Genomic DNA, 16,820 nt, shown 5'->3' with positions numbered 1-16,820 from the left:
ATTTTCCTCATTTGTGGAGTATAACAATGAAGCAAAACTGAAGGAACAAAACAGCAGCAGACTCACAGACTCCAAGAAGGGACTAGCAGTTACCAAAGGGGAAAGGTGGGGGAGGGCAGGTGGAGAGGGAGTGAGAAGGGAATTGAAGGGTATTATGATTAGTACACATGGTGTGGGGGAGGTCACGGGGAGGATACTGTAGCACAAAGAAGACAAGTAGTGACTCTGTGGCATCTTACTACACTGATGGACATTTACAGCAATGGGGTGGGGGCATGGTCTAGATAATATGGATGAATGTAGTAACGTTTTTTTGTGAAACCTTCATAAGAGTGTATATCAATGATATACTAATAAAAAAATTTGCTTGCACTATGCCTCTCAGATCATTTTCAATTACTATTTAGCACAGTATAGAATCTTGTTTGGCATTCTTTACCTAGTGGGGACAGAAGATTAAATTTTTGAAGAGTTTGAGGCATCAGTGACCCCTGTTCTGGTCACTGTAGTATTCCATTAACTTTAGAACTGAACATTAAAGTATTAAATGGCATTCTGGAAAATCCTATAGGTCCCAGAGAAAGTCCTCCCTGCCCCATAATATAGCAGGGAATTCATTCCCCCTCACAGGTAGGATCAGTTCCTTTAGGCTGTTGTTATAAAGAGACCAAAATGGCCAGATGTTAGTCCTCACTTCCAATTCAGTGGAAACATTTTTGCGGCCCCTGGGGAAGGCACCTCTCTGTTGCAGACCAAGACCTTAAAACTCTGCAAGGAGGTTAAGAGGAATTTCTCTTACTTCCCATCTTAACCTTCAGCCCTGTGTGTTGTCTATGACAGAAAAAGGCTGGTTGCAACTAAAAGCATATACTGCATCTTACAGGCCACTATACCAACACTCTCTATAACCAAGTCTTCAGTAAGACATTCCATTTTTATAACAGGCCAACTACTTTTCGGGGCTACAGATTGTGGTAAGACCAGTGAATTCCCATTGCTACACTTCCTTTGCCATGAAATGAGTTATCTGACTAGAATCAATGTTGTAGAGGAACCACAGTAATGATGAAGGCATCCTGTAGGCCTACAGTTGGTGACACCAGCAGAAATACTAGAGACAGGCAGGCAAATCCATACCCAGACTGTGTCTATTGTCTATTGAGGACAACTTGCTCCATGATGGAAAGGTCCAGTGCAATGAACCTGCGATCAGGTACCAAGGAATGGTAACATATTGAGACATCTAAGTAGGTCTCTGCGGGGGACAGGTTAGGAATACAGCTACAGTAGCCATTTCAGCCTTGGTGAGGGGACACCCATTTAACCCAAGCATAGCTTCCATCCTTGCAGGTATAGCAACTTTGTACGTAGGCCATTCAGCAAAGCATTGGGGTGGCTAAAGGAAGAAGCTAACATTTACAGATGGGTCACTTTGTCCACCTGGTTGAAGGCAGATTTTGCTGCAGCCACTCCTTGGTGTACATTCATACTGAATACAAGTATCTTCACACTGCGTCCACTTCATGAAATCCATCCAAACGGCTGGTCTCCAAACCTCTGTGCCACCAGTTCCCAATCCCATTCCTTCCAAATCCCTGACCATTTAACTAGCCATCTCCTACTGCATACAAAGCTATATAGATCTACGTCTCCTGGCTATCTCAGTCTACACAAACCAACTTTTTTGTTTGAAGTACTGCGTGCAAAGAGGACTTTCCCTCACAATCAAACTAATACTGAAACAGTCCCATTGGTGCCAGCACTGCCTTAAAACCAAGCTTTGGTTTTCTTCCTGAGTTTACTGATGATAGGGAAATGCAGCCATTGAGTCTGAGCAACCTGCTAAAGCAACTTACCCCAGGGCCAGCTGAGTTGGGTAGTTCATAGACCATCTTCATTTAATAATGGGCCACTGGTGGACATGTTCAGCCTCGGGGATCTGGTCACACCAGTCAGCTAAGATCACAAGAGCACTTGGTATCTTCTAATAGACCAGTCAGTAGCAATCTAGGAACTGTTCTCAAGGGTTTTTTGCAGAACAGGATATGGCTGTGCTCCAAAAGTACAGAGGTCTGTAATTCCTCACTGAGCCAGCATATGGCACTCATACTTGCCAAGACTCTCCAGTTGGATCTGCTGGGTCAATGAAGACCAAGTGAGAGTGGTTTACACTGCAGCCTGAATTGATGTAGAGCCTTCTCTTGCTGAGGGCACCTCAAATTGGCAGCCTTACAGGTTACCTGGTAAATGGGTCCGAGTAGCACACTGACATGTGATCTGTGAAGCATCTAGGATCCAAAAAAGCCACCGCAATGAACATAATGTTGAGGAAGGTGCCACAGGAACAGCAACTTGTCTTTCATTTTGGAGGGGACCTTGAAACATGCTCCAGACCACTGAACCTGAAGGAATCCCAGAGGTGGTACACTTCTGAATTTTTGTGGGCTTCATGGCTACTTTCTAACATAATTCCTGATCTCTCTCTCTCAGATTTTCCTTAAGTTTCTATCAAGCATAGGGTAGTATGCTTGCTCTTTCATCCAACAGACTGCTTCTTTTGTTTCCAGGTCTTCAACTCATTTTATCTCTTATTAGAGTCATTTAAAAATGAATTGACAGAAAACTGTTGCATTCCTATACATTAACAATGAAGTAGCAGAAAGAGAAATCAGGAAAACAATTACATTCACAGTTGCATTGAAAACAATAAAATACCTAGGAATAAACCTAACCAAGTAAGTGAAAGACCTATACGCTGAAAACTACAAGATGCTCTTAAGAGAAATTAAAGAGGACACTAACAAATGGAAACTCATCCCATGCTCTTGGCTAGGAAGAATATTGTCAAAATGGCCAGCCAGCCTAAAGCAATCTACAGATTCAATGCAATCCCTATCAAAATACCAACAGCATTCTTCAAAGAACTGGAACAAATAGTTCTAAAATTCATATGGAACTACAAAAGCCCCAAATAGCCAAGGCAATCCTGAGAAGGAAGAATAAAGCAGGCGGGATCTCACTTCTCAACTTCAAGCTCTATTAAAAAGCAACAGAAATCAAGATAAATTGGCACTTGCAAAAGAACAGACCCATAGACCACTGGAACACAAAAGAAAGTCCAGATATTAACCCAAACATATACGGTCAATCAATATACGATCAAGGACCCATGGATATACAATGGGGAAATGACAGCCTCTTCAACAGCTGGCATTGGCAAAACTGGACAGACACATGTAAGAGAATGAAACTGGATCATTGTCTAACCCCATACACAAAAGTAAATTAGAAATGGATCACAGATGTCAATGTAAGTCATAAAACCATAAAACTCTTGGAGAAAAACATACACAAAAATCTCTTGGACATAAACATGAGCAACTTCTTCAGGAGCATATCTCCACAGGCAAGAGAAACAAAAGCAAAAATGAAGAAGAGGTACTATATCAAGCTGAAACACTTCTGTACAGCAAAGGACACCATCAATAGAACAAAAAGGCATCCTACCGTATGGGAGAATATATTCATAAATGACATATCCAATAAAGGGTTGACATCCAAAATATATAAAGAGCTCATGCACCTCAACAAACAAAAAGGAAATAATCCAATTAAAACATTGGCAGAGGATCTGAACAGACACTTCTCCAAAGAAGAAATTCAGATGGCCAACAGGCACATGAAAAGATGGTCCACATCACTAGTCATCAGAGAAATGCAAATTAAAACCACAATGAGATATCACCTTATACCAGTAAGGATGGCCACTATCTAAAAGGCAAACAACAACAAGTGTTGGCGAGGATGTGGAGAAAGAGGAACCCTTCTACATGGCTGTCAGGAATATAAATTAGTTCAACCTTTGTGGAAAGCATTATGGAGGTTCCTCAAAAACTCAAAATAGAAATACCATTTGACCAAGGAATTCCACTCCTAGGAATTTATCCTAACACATATGCACCCCAATGTTTATCGCAGTGGTATTTACAATAGCCAAGAAATGGAAGCAACCTAAGTGTCCATCATTGGTGAATTGATAAAGAAGATGTGGTACATATGCACAATGGAATATTATTCAGCCATAAGAAGAAAACAGAGCCTACCATTTGCAACAACATGGATGGAGCTAGAGGGTATCATGCTCACTGAAATAAGCCAGGCAGAAAAAAGACAAGTATAAAATAATTTCACTCACCTGTGGAGTATAAGAACAAAGAAAAAAACTGAAGGAACAAAACATCAGCAGACTCACAGAACCCAAGAATGGACTAATAGTTACCACAGGGAAAGGGACTGGGGAGGATGGGTGGGAAGGGAGGGATAAGCGGAAACAAGGGGCTTTATGATTAGCAGACATGATGTGAGGGGGTACGCATGGAAGGGCTGTACAACACACAGAAGACAATTAGTGATTTTATAGCATCTTACCATGCTGATGGACAGTGACTTTAATGGCATATATGGAGGGGACTTGATGATGGGCGGAATCTAGTAAATGTTATATTGTTCATGTAATTGTAGATTAATGATACCAAAATTAAAACTATATATACCATTTGCAAGTTTCTAAAAATGGGCTTGTTTACAGAATTTTCATTATTTTCTTATATATTTTTATTGGATGAAATCTGAAGAGAAAGAATCTTCACTGTTTATTCATTCAATATTCATTCATTCAAATAAGACGTTTATGGAACACTTACCATATACTAGGCAGTGAATAAAGTAAACAATGAAAGAGATGTTCTGCTCTCATGGTGCTTAAAGTCTAGTGAGGGATGGCACACAATAAATATAAAAACATACAAATATATTAGAAGTTCTATGATAACAAATGTTATGAGGAAAAATAAAGGGGACAGTAACAACAGATGGCACTATGCTACTTTATGTAGCTTGCTTCATTGCTATGATTTATAATCTCCTTTTGGAGATTAATGTAATTGAAGGGTACTGCTAAAAATTCCAATGCCCATGTCTTTCATAATCTACCATACCCACTATCTAATGTGCGCACACAGACATCTATTAGTAAAGACAATGTTTACATCTGACCTGATGAATTACATATCTAAGCACAATGTTATTAAGTAATATCTGAATTATAAAATATGAAGTTACCTAAGTATAGCTTACTTTTTTAGATATTGGAAGTCCTTTACTTATAAGCAAATTGCATTTCTAAAAGTCCCTTTGAAAATGGGCACTTAGACTCTGAACAGACTTTCCCAGAAAAACTCTATTAAGTATAGGGATGTGTATCTAAGCTTATTATTTAGCTGAAATGCAATTCATTAAAACTGAAAAATAACAGAAAATAATATTGACTCTAGTTAAGTATTAGATAGGGTGAAAAATCTCTACAAAAAATCCAATTTTTTTTCCTTCTGGATGATACTTAAGAAAACTGGGTTCACTAAGGGAAAAACAGAGAAAATGAAAAGAACATTATGGGGCCTAACAGGTATTTTCAAGGTCTTAAGAGGTTGCTGTAATTATCTGTTTTATGTCACTGTATCTTAAAGTTTTAATTTTCCTTTATTTTTAAGAAGACGCGTCATTTAGTTTACTCATTAAGTCTTGGTTACGGCTAATTTCCTCTTCTCATAAACCTAATGAAGAAAATATAGGGAAGAAACAGCCAAACAGAAGAAAAGATTTTTAAGTTTGGAAGCAATAAAAGAGGCAAAGCTAATTTGTAAGACTTTTATATTGTAGATTTATTTGGAATAACAGAGTTGGAAATAAACTGTGTCCAATAATAGGAAAATGGGAAATAAATTTAGACTTGGAACACACTGAAGCCCCCAAGGGGACTGTTTCTGGAGAATACTTAATGAACTAAGAAGAAAACAAAATACGTTCAATGGAAAAACAACAACAACAACAAAAGCCTAGTGATAAGACTGTTATGATCTCACACAGATTTTTCTATAAGCTTTTCAACTAAAACTTTGAAAGTATCTCTGGGTGTTAGTGTCATTTTAAAGATTTTTCTTTCCATTTTCTAAAATTCTAAATGAACATTTCTAAAATGTGCATTACTGATTTTACCATTTTAAGTGTTCTTTTAGTATGATTTTCATAATAGGAAAAATAAGGAAAAGGTTTTAGAATAACTATATTAAATATGCATCTGAGAAAAATGTATGTGGAAAATAACATTCGTAAAAAAAGAAGGAACTGAAAAACACGTTTAGTTCATTCTCCCCGAAATGAAAGAGCCTGATGGCAAAGACACTATAGACAGTACAGGTGGTGGCTCCAAATTGTAACAGGTTCCTATATTAAATTCCCTCTATGAAACTACGTAGTGTGGGCCTTATTTTCCTGACTAGACTCTAACAGTGGTACTTGTCTTCTATGAAGCAGTACTGTCTACATAACAAAAATCAGATATGCAAACATCCACAGTTGTGTCCTGGGCATCTTTTTGTCTTTCTCTTCCTATGTACCCAACCACACCCTGCTCTCTTCTTTAAGCAACGAGTCTCCCACACATCTGACACCAGCTATCTTCAGCCAGCAGCCAGTGGCTCTGCACGAAGAGCGATATCAGGCACGGGATCAAAAAACGGCTTAAATCTATCCCACAATGAAGATTATGGGGGGAGAACTCACACTTACAAATTGTCCAAAAATTCAAAATAGGAATATGTCCAGAATGTGGTGACTGTTCCTATATGCTATTGCCAGCGTAACAGGACATGAGGACCATCGAATCTAGGTTTTGTGTTCCTGCTCAGCAGGAAAATGTTTACAGACACTTTTATCTTAAATCAATCCCACCAAGTTGCAGAAATCATAAGATATCTGCCATTCATTTCCTTGTATGTTCAAGTCCCTTTAAAGGAACTTTTAAGAAGCAGCAAATTAAAAAAAAAACAACTCATGAGTGGTTTCTAAAAAATATGAGACTCAATAGATGGTTCAAAACACTGAAATAGAAGCAGTTTCCCCTGTAATTCTTTTTCTTCCTACCATCCTAAATTCAAAAGAAATGCAATAGTAAGAATTAGTTACAGTAAAGATAAAAGTTTTACTGTACTGTCATTCACTTTCTGCCAGTACACAGAGATCTAAATGTCTCCCTTGGTGGACTAATGTAAGAGAGGTGGGATCCAAAGCCACTCTTGCAACTAAAACATCACTGCCTCTCTTACTGCACTGATGGACACTGACTGCGGTGGGGTATGGCGGGGACTCGATAATCAGGGTGAATGTAGTAACCACGTTGTTTCTCTTGTGAAACCTTCGTCAGAGTGTATATCAATGATACCTTAATAAAAATAATAATAATAATAATAATGCAATGAGAGAAACAAATACTGCCTCAAAACTGTGTATTTCCTCTTATGCCCCTGGTGGTGAAACAGAAGCCCACACAATGGCCCTCTCATTTACTTCATCCTTCCCCCTTTGCACTACCCATTCTCATTTACACTGTCCTTCCTATCAGAGATATTCACATTAGTATATTCAATATGTACCCTTAGGCATCTGAAAATACAGCCATGTGGAAAAATATATTCTTATTTTCTCTATGTATTTCCAATGTATGTAAGTTGTTTTTCCCTATAGAATACATTCTCTATTTCTTAGATCTACTCATGTTGCTACGTATGAAAATGTTTTACTTTTTATTGCTGTATTGCATTCCATTTTATGTAAAACACCACACATTCTGATGATCCATTTCCCCAGAGACAAATACGAACGCTATCTCTAACTTCCTGCTAACACAAATAATGCTTTAATATTATCTTCATAAATACCCTTGCAATATATTGAGTCATTAGAAACACATTTATATAACCAAAAATGCATTTCCCAGATACATCTGGTCTATACCCACAGTTCTTGAAAACAATGCAGTCTTAAAGGTGGAATGGGTGTCTTGTAATATTAATAAGAGACTTTTGGATCCCACCCAAGGGCAGGGGCTGGAGGCTGAATCAGGCAATAGCCAATCATTTAGTCAATCATGACTATGCAAGTCCTCACAAAAAGCCTGAGGAGAGCTTATCGCTCTCTTGGATCCTGCTTCTCTGTTGCAGACAGTGCTATATTTGGAGATTCAGAATGCTCCCACATGCCACCAAGCCAGACCCAAACTCCACGAGAATAGAAGCTCTTTTATTTGGAGCCTTGCCCTATGTATCCCTTCATCTGGCTATTAACTTGTATACTTTAGTGTATCCAATCTAAAAGTATATATTAAACAGTAAACATAAGCGTTTTCCTGAGTTCTGTGAGCTGCTCTAACAAATTGATAGAAGCTCAGGGGGAGGGCTTGGGAATCTTCAATCTGTAGCCAGTATGACAGAAGCACAGGTAAACTGCATGGGGCTTGTGACTGGCATCTGGAGTTGGGGGAGGAGGGCATCTTGTAGGATGGAGCCCTTAATCTGGACAATCTGCTGCTGTCTCCAGGTAGATAGTGTCAGAATTGAGTTTTCAGACACCCTGCTGGTGTTCAAGAATTGCTTGGTGCTATGTGTGGGAGGACACCCTCCTCCCCACTCATACATTGGAATTGGTCCAAGAATCTGAAAGGAGTTATACTATTACTGCTGTGTATAACACTATTATTGTTGTATACGAATAAAACATACCACACCCACAAGGACTTGTACACCATATACACTCAGATGTGAGAATGATGTATATAGAAATGTGAATAATTAATTTCACTAAGTATTATTACTTTACTCTCCTACTAATAGTGCATGAAATTTCTCATTTCTGCTTATTCCAACCTGTATTTGGTATTATCTGACTCTTGAACTTTACCAGTACTATGTTGATTTAATTTGAATTTCTCTGATTTCAGGTGAAGCTAAACAACTCCTTATGTACTTATTGGCTATTTAGGATTCCTCCTCCATGAATTGTTTTTTTATATTCCTTTTCAACTTCTGTTTCCTGGTATAGTTTAGTAGTTCCCCATATATTTTATATGTTAATTACTTTTCAGTTTTAAATTTTGATAACATCTTCTAACCTGCCACCAGTTAAGTTGGTCTATCATATCTTCTTTGTAAAGAAATACTTAATTTTAACATGATCACATCCATGGATTTCCACCATCCACACTTAAGGTTTGTACATTTTAAGTCTTGTGTAAACATCCTTTCCTAGTCCAAGTTGATAAATAAAGCCTCATATAAATATTATAAACTTTTACTACATATTTATTGTATAATCTTAATATATATATAATTTTATTGGATATTTTATTTATACATTGCCTTAGAGTTAGGTTACACTGAAGAAAATACACACATGTCAAATAAGCTCATGACAGCATGTTTGGCATCATTAACCATGAGGGAAGTGCAAATGCAATCCGCAAGGACACGCCACTACACAGCTGTCAGAAAGGCTACAATAAAACATGGCACCACCAGACGCTACTGTGGGTGTGGGGAACCTGAATCACTGATCCAGAGCTGGTGAAAATGTGAAAAGGCACAGCCACTCTGGAAAACAGGTTGACAGTTTCTTAAGAAACAAAACATACAACGACCATATGGCCTGGCAATCGCACTTCTGAGCATTTAGCACAGAGGAATGAAGACATGTTTACAGAATAACCTGTACACAAATGTTTATGACAGCTTTATTTGTAATGGACCAAAACTGGAGACCACCCAGAGTCTTTCAACAGTTGTTTAAACAAACTGATACATCCATATCAGGAGCATCACTAAGAGATACCAAGAAATGAACTAATAATATCTACAACAATCCAGAGGATACTCCAATTATGCTGAATGGAAAAGAACAAGTCAAGAAAGTTCACATACTATATGATACCATTTACATAAGATTGTTGAAATGGCAAAATTACACAAGTGGAGAACAAATTAGGTTTGCCAGGGATTAAAGAGATGGTAGAGGTGGGAAGGAGTCTGGGAGGCTCTAAAAGGGTCCTAGAAAGGATCTTGTGGTGATGCAGATGTTCTGCCTCTTGTCTGTATCTGTGTTAATATGCTAGTAGGAAATTGTTCTGTCATTCAGAAAGATATTGTCATGGGGAAACTGGGTAAAAGGTTGATTAATCTTTTTGTATTATTTCTTACAGCTACATGTCAGTGTTCAGTTATCGCAAAATAAAAAGATAAATTTAAAAAAATTCAAAAGATGGAACAAAGTCATGGAAACAAGTACGGCAGTTTGTCAGTTATGACATGAGCCTTAGAACTTTGACATCATAATGGCCAGAGAGCTTGACTACTGGAATCCACAGGGTTACTTCAGGTACTTCAGTGCTCAGCCAAGTACTGTAGACACTCTTGGTTTTCAGTGCCAAGAACTGATGAACAAAGGATGTTCTCGTCAATCAAAAAGCGCCTAGATGGTCATTCAAGGCCTCAGAGCATAAGGTACTCTTCTAATACACTACTTTCGGTCATCAAAGCAGACTGGCAGTCACGGGAAGTGTTCTCTTTTGTTTTCTCTCAAATGTATGAACTAATTCTTAACTTCAGAGCTGGATTCATGAAAAGCTACTCATGTTCCTGAAGCTTCATACTGCTGAGCATGAGAGAGCAGGCTTTACATTCTGGGGAAGACAGTTTTCCTGGCTTCATGGGAGAAAACCCCCAGTATGTCTGTGAAATCCTGCCCTACTTATGAAGGAATTTTTGTGGTCTGTTCAGTTCGGTTGCCGTCCCTATCCCGGCCAGAGTCCTGCTAGAGCCTAATCATGGCTCAGGCAAGTAAGAGCTAAGCACTTACTTGGGTTTAGAAACTTTTTGATGTTCCCAGTATTATTTGCTGATCTTTGAGAAATCTGAACAATGACTTAGATAAAACTGAGGTTAGTTTCCTAGAATCCTCCATTATATAGATTTTTATGTTAACATGAAACCGAATTGTAATTACTTCTTCACAAATCTCCTTATCATTTGATATTGCCACAAATTGTCCCTTTTCTTTTCTTTTTCCTATCTTTTTTTTTTTTTTATTTAACATCTCGTTGTAATGCCCTTGGCCTCTTGGATCTCTCCTTCCTAACAGCTTGTCATGGGCTTTGCTTTCTTCTTTTCCCCAACCCTAGAGTCTGCCTGCTCCACGGCTTTGTCCTGGAAACTCTTCTCCAACTGCATCAACTCCCTAAGTAACCTCATCTCTTTCAATACATTTCTGTAACTTGGCGACCCTCAATTAGAGCAATGAACCCATTTTGGGGGTCGAGACTAATTTATAGTGTTGTGTCAACCTTGGCAGATAGCATAAAAAATGTTATTGTGTATTTGGACTGTGACTAGCTGCTTTTGGTGTTTGATATGTTGCAGGAAAAGCCCTTCTGTTGAGGTGCACACCCACAGTGAAGCGACTACATCATGTGAGGGCCCCCTGCTGCTTCATGACGATGTGGAACTCAGAAGTGGCCAGAGGAGACAGCAGCGGCACCTCTTCCTGTACAGCAATTTCTTGCTTGTGTCTAACACCAAGTATGCAGACACCACTTGTTCTCCTCATTACCATAAATTCACTAACCCTTTTGCTAATCAACTGTAATGAAAATGTTAAGGGCTTTTTCTCTCATTTTACAAATGTTTTGGTCATTTTTCCAACAAGTACTATGCAGGTCGCGTTCCTGTGCCACGCCACAGTAGAAACAACTGAGAATGTGACGGGCAGAGTCTCCCTTACCTGGGGCTTCCAGATGGAAGGTACAAACAAGAGGGGTTCAATTGCAGACTGTGATTAGTGCTTCCAATAACAGATGGACAGGGTGCAGTGTGAAAAAGAAGGGACCACATTAGAGAGGGGTCATCTAGGAGGGCCTCTCTGAAGTGGCAGCATTTAAAGTGAACCTATGGGATGAGAAGCAGTCACCATTCCTATGCACGGTGGCTGAGCCTTCTAGGCTGAGCGAACAGCAGCCCTAAGTGGGTGCTATTGGCCCCTTGGAGGGAGGGGTCAAAGGCTGATGGGACTGGAGTCTGAAGCTGGGTGTGATATCAGACACGATTCCGTGGTCAGGGTTCCAGTCACACTGGGTCTCATCATGCCACAGTAGGGCTTGAAGTAGGCTAAGGATTTTTCACTAGGCCATATCTGGTTAAATTTTTAGCATATTCTCTTGACTGCTGGCAGATTATGGATTTGTGGGGAGGCAAGGAGACAGTTAAGGAGGCAATGGCCCCAGTGAACAGTAACAGGGCTCCGTCTCGGGAATGGCAGTGACGACAAGAGATGCAGCAGAGAGACTAGGAATACATGTTGGAGCTGGGACCACTGGGTGCACTTTCCGCTCAACTCTGAACACAGATGCAACTAATATCCAGTCCAGACAAAATGTGGTGATTGCTCAATAAGTATCTGAAGGCAGGTACATGGAAGGGCATCTGTTCACTTGTCCCATCATGAAAGACAAAGAATACTTACCAAAATATCAAGAAGCCTTTCAGTCACTAGAGAAAACTGAAACTATTTTCCTTACCACCCTCACCCTCGCCCCCAGTTATGTCATGTCAAATAGAAGGCAGGCAAGTTCTATACTTAATCTGAGTGATATTAATACTAATAATTTATTGTGGACTTATTGCAGGTTGGCTATTCTGCTAAGGAGGTGATGTACTTAATCTTGTCTAACCCTTACAACTACCCTGTGAGATGGGATTATTTTCCTTATTTTACAGAGTAATTTGATACTCAGAGTCAAATGGGTTGCTTTGGACAATTAACTTCTCTGTGAGCCTCCTCACTTATACAATAGGGCAAACAGAGAGTACCTGATGTAGTTGCTTGAGGATGAAATGAAATAATGTTTATAAAATACTTAAAACACTGCTTGGCATACGGTAAGGGCCCAGTAAATGTTACAGGAGAGTGGAAACCAAGTTCTGGGCTTTTGGATAACTTGGTTTAGTTGCAAAGGTGTAGGTGATCTTCGCAATTTGTCAAATGGAGGGAATTATTGGAATGACTTTTTCCAGGTTAACATATTTGGAAGTTTCCACACAATACCTGAAGTGTCTATACACATACATACCCACATTAGAAAATTTAAAAATCTATGAAAACAAGCAAAGCAAATAAGTATCTATATTTCCCACTTTAACTTGATAATGCCTTTAGAGTGACTATCTGGGAAAATGATTATATCCAATAATTGTGTTTCATAAAAATCTTCAAATTCTCAAACGTAGGGTAAAAAATGATGAAGTAAAACGTAGAAAGTAGCCACCTTGTGTCACAAGACGTGTTTCCATCTTGTTTATATTGGTTGTGACCTAACCTTTGAATCTACATTGTCCTTCAGTTGGGTTTCCTGCAAAATTGGTTTCATTTCATAACTGCCATCAAAGACTTCCAGCCTTAGCTGTTCCGTGAATCAGTGGACTCACAGGAATTTTTGCCCGAGGTGTCTCTGATCTCATTTTAGCTTTAGTGTTCCCACATGTGGTTCTGAACAGTAGGGAGTTCCACAGTGTTGTGGCAAGTTTCCTAGAAATCCTTCATAAGGCTTGTAACTATTGAAACTTCAGGCCCACCTGAGAAATAAATTTATGGATAAAAGAAGAGATATGGTGGTTTCCATGTCAGAGGTCAAAGGAGACAAGGAAGAAATTGTCACCTGACTTCCCTGAGATAAATGGGAAGGATTTCCGCCATCTTCATATAAGACCTCCTGGCCACTGGTCTGGGATTGAATGACTGGTTTTGAAGTTGGGTTCAATCTGTGGACTGACTTTTTCAGTTTTAGGAGGAACCTAAGGGAAAATGGTGTGAACAAAATCTCTGAAGAAAAGATTTTAAACTAGCTTACGCTGTAAAGACTAAAAAATCTTTTTAGAAATTAAGGTGGAAAATGTTAAATTCCTCTAATCAAAGTTTTTCCTTCCCAGTCTGCCATTTTATGAGTAAATGTGCATAATTATTCTTGGAAATCATGTATCGTGTATTGTGTATCTTTGTTCAGCCCCTCAAATACTTCTTGAGTAAGCAAGACATGAGTAAATTAAATACTATAAAGATTATATATATATATAGTATATAACAAATATATCAATACAAGATGAAAGAATGGTTCTATTAAAAAGTTCTAAAATATATAGTCTAGTCTATAGTCAATAGTCAGCATTCAGAAAAATGACTATTTCCTGCCATCAAGGAAGTGTTTTCAGGGCTTTCCTGGGTCAGGCTTTGCTCACCACACACTCTATAAAGGCCCATCTAACCATCTGCTGTGCTAATCACACAGGATAATAGAGATGAAGGAGGCACACTTTTCCCTGGAGCAATGTGACCTGACACCTTGTTGTGAACTGCTCATATAACACTTAAGAAACTAACAGGTCTTGTTTGGTTATCATTCTAGGAATAAAAAAATCTTTAAGATCAAACATGAAGTACCACTCAACACAGTGTGGACTGCTGACTCTATGGGGAAAGCCAACATCGGTGCCCAGAGGTCCTTCATCTTGGGCTGGCCCACCGTGAACTTCGTGGCCACCTTCAGGTATGACTTACAGACTGGCCCTGTATTTACATGAGTTAAGAAGGAAAACTTTCAAATGTGATTGTGTCATAAGCCAGTGACTCACTTTTTGACCTCCGATGATGACACTCGTTTTGTACTTTCCCCAAAAAATGTTTATGTGAAAATGTATGCACATTCATGGTAAACAGTGGGAACTACTGGAGTAATTTCCTCTGGTGTTTCTCAGAAGTTTTACAAATGGGCTCTGCAAGTTGCTTGGGAACATGTATGTTCAGGGTGTGTGGAAGCAGCATTGAGACAGCGAGGCTCTGGGGCCTCTCTCTGACATCCTGCCCCCTGGGCCTCTGGAGTGTACGTGTTTTTAAACCACTAGAGTATCTGTCTTGAGCTAGTACTATTAGATAGTTCATTCAAGTTTGAAAAATTGCTTTTATACTCCGAAATTCATTCCCTTAAAAGTTAGTGTTATATAAATACAATTAATCAGGGCATCAAATACTAGGTTGTCTGAATTTCTGTGTACCTATGATCATATTTGGTGTCTATAGGGAGGTGACAGTCTAAAACAAATCTGTAACTCCATGGAGTAGAGGTTAGATTTCAAAAATATATTCCTACACTGGCATGAGGATGAGGAATGTGGCCTCTTATCCTGAGTGGGCACTCCTGGGCTACCAGGGGTCCTGCCACACTTGCATCTGCTCTTTGGAACAGCCACACCCCAAGTCTCATTCTTGTCTTACACCTCGAGTTTTCATCACACGCTCTCAGTGTTCTTCCTTCTCCCCTGCGCCCCACTCCACCAAAGTCTCAGGTGTTGTCATAATGATGAGACTACTACACTTACTAAATTCTATAATGCAACTGCTGACTTCAGGAAAATTTTTCAAAGTTTACTGGGAAGAAACATGGATTTGTATCATTCTCTGCATGTTTTCTTTTCCACGACAGATTTCTCTAAAGATTAGCAGTTTCTGTTGTTTAAGTCTTCTTCATGTGGCAAGTGGGAGGAAAGAGTTTCATTTGGGAATATATAAAGTATTTTATAAGGGAGTTTCTCAGAAACTTTTTTTCCTAATGAGGGGATGAGAAACCTGAGTGGAAGCCAGGCTTACATGTTTTCTTGGTGAAAATGTGTCTTAAGTGCATACATATAACCACGCCTGACACCTGGTGCTTGTGCTACTTGCTGTTGGTACTCTCCTACAGATGGGCTTGAGTAATGAGAAGCTGTGTCCATGTACATATTCAGGCTGGGGAGCTAAGTGGGCATTCCAGTTGCCAGACATAGGTCCAGAGTGGTGATGGGGGTAGGGGGCCAGGGAGGTATGTTGCTGGTAGGAATATAAAATGTGGCAGCAACTGTGGAAAGTTTGATGGTTCCTCATTATGTTAAAATAGAAATACCGTATGACGCAGCGATGCCACTTCTGGGTATACACCCAAGAGAAATGAAAACATACATGGACTCAAAAATTTGTACGTGAATGTTCACAGCAGCATTGTCCAAAATAGCAAAAAAGGTGGAAATAACCCAAGTGTTTATCAACTGATGAATGGATAAACAAGGAGTGACACAGTGGTTGAGAACAAGGGGAATGGAAATGATTGCTTGAAGAACCCAGGGCTTGCTTTTACGTGATAAAAATGGCCCAGAACTCGTTAATGGTGGTGGCTGCACAATGCTGTAAAGGTGCTAAAGAACACTAATGGCCAATTTTATGGTATGTGTAATTTACCACAATAAAAACAGTGCTAGTAAGTGATAAATCCATGTACAAATGAACCTTACAGCTTTTTCACTTTTGGATATTACATTCTGTAGGAACTTCATCAGGGAAAGTACTAATCTTTAGTAATTTAGTCATAGGTGGATTGATCTTGGTCAGAGAATCATAGAATGAAGAATAAACTTTCTAGAAACTAATTAAATGTATTACAATCTTCTATATCTATAAAGATATAGAAGATTGCAGGGCTTTCCCCTAAAAGGATATTCTCCTTCTGGGTCAAGATAGTCCATCCAAATGCCAAGTTTCTTAAGTACAATTTAATCTGAATCATCTGTAGTCATCTTTGTATTTGAAAAGCACTACCAGCCGCAGGAACACTGAGGTATAACTGACCCATTTCCAGTTCTGGAAACTGAAGCTCAGAGTGGATGTGACTTGCCCATGATTGTATAGCTTGCATCACAGAGTTGCAATTAAATATTTAGATTCCAAACCAGCTTCTCTTCCACTTTAGGACCTGTTTCCTTCAATGTAATACTGCTTGTAAAAGAGCAGGGCCCATCAAAAGCCCAATTATAAGGAGAGGACAACTTACACATACATCCACACCACTAACTACTGGCTGC

At 39.1% G+C, this 16,820-nt stretch overlaps 1 pseudogene; it reads left to right on the top strand.

Moving 5' to 3' along the window:
• LOC118930075 (N6-adenosine-methyltransferase non-catalytic subunit-like) overlaps positions 1 to 16,820 on the top strand; it is a 181,148-nt pseudogene that overhangs the window by 82,373 nt on the left and 81,955 nt on the right.

Source organism: Manis pentadactyla, chromosome 5 (assembly GCF_030020395.1).
Source record: "Manis pentadactyla isolate mManPen7 chromosome 5, mManPen7.hap1, whole genome shotgun sequence".
In the NCBI taxonomy this organism is placed as follows: Eukaryota; Metazoa; Chordata; class Mammalia; order Pholidota; family Manidae; genus Manis; species Manis pentadactyla.
The sequence above is the reverse complement of the archived record's forward strand: the minus strand, read 5'-3'. Positions and strand labels throughout refer to the sequence as shown.